Genomic DNA, 1,216 nt, shown 5'->3' on the forward strand with positions numbered 1-1,216 from the left:
TCTATTTCTCACCGAGGTACCGCGGATCCCCCTGTGCTGGGGCTGCGCCACGAGGGAGATGAGGGTCCCTGGAGATTAAGAGCTGCTTCTCCCGGCCGCTGGGAATAGACCCGACCTTGCTAACCTGGCCCAAGCGCCTTTGCAAAGCAACCCACCAAAAATGCATTTGAAAAGAAGGTGAAGATTTACCTGAGGGCTTTATGCTAAACCCACCGGGTTTTATACCCTTCCTCCGTCTTCAGGATTCCCCAGGTTTTAAAACTATTAACATTTCCCTCCCCTCCCCACTGGAGATTGGCTTCTTTGGAAAGCTTCAAAGGTTTGCACGGGTCCTTTGAAGATCAAATCGCCCCATTACAATGCCAAAAAAAAAAGATATCTGGAGCAGTTAAATATGTGTCAGCTAATAGCTACCTGTGCTGCGTCCTTTCCAAATTGCTTCCGAGCAGGAAGGCGGTCAAAGCCGAGCAGGTACAGTTGGAGGTATCCAGGGCCTGAAACCTCTGGCTCAAAGGCATCGGACGGACTGTGTTTGGCTTGGAAAATGGGGAGCTGTGCTGTGCTGTGGCGTGCGTGTGTGGGGCTCGTGTCCTTGGTGATCATGGGAGGGGAGGAGGGCGAGCGTGCATGATGCTTTTTTTTTTTATTTCCTTTTTTCTTTTCCTTTAATGATTGAAGCTTTCCAACTCTCCGAAAGGGGCAGCGTAGTTGAAACCAATAAAAACTGGAGTGGAAAGCTTGCCAAAAGCCTTGGCTCCCTGAGGAGTGCAGGTGGAGAGAGGAGATGGGAGCTGTGGGGGGAGGCGAGCATGGCCCCGCGTTTCTTTTGGAAACAAAAAAAAACCCACAACACCCAGCCCTCAACCTCCCCTGTGCCAGCGAGGCTTTTCCACCCCTCCATCCCACCGGGTGCTGGCGCATGGGAGCAGGTCACGGCGTCCCCTCCACTGCCAGAGAGCCACCGGGCGACTCTCTGCCTCGCCAGCCGGGTGCTGCGGGCTCCCCGGCACCCCACGAGGCAGCGATGGGTGTTTGCTATGGGGACCGAGCATCCCCGGCGTGGCGGGGCTCTGTGTGGGTGCTTGCCGGCGTGCACGGTGCCTATAGGGCCGCAGCAGATCAGGGGGATGGCCCCACTGCTGGGGAGCCCGGGCGTGGGTGTAGGGCGCCGGGTTATAGCTGCCCTGTCTCCGGGAGCCCCCTCGGCCCCGAGCTG

Source organism: Phaethon lepturus, unplaced genomic scaffold (assembly GCF_000687285.1).
Source record: "Phaethon lepturus isolate BGI_N335 unplaced genomic scaffold, ASM68728v1 scaffold27810, whole genome shotgun sequence".
In the NCBI taxonomy this organism is placed as follows: Eukaryota; Metazoa; Chordata; class Aves; order Phaethontiformes; family Phaethontidae; genus Phaethon; species Phaethon lepturus.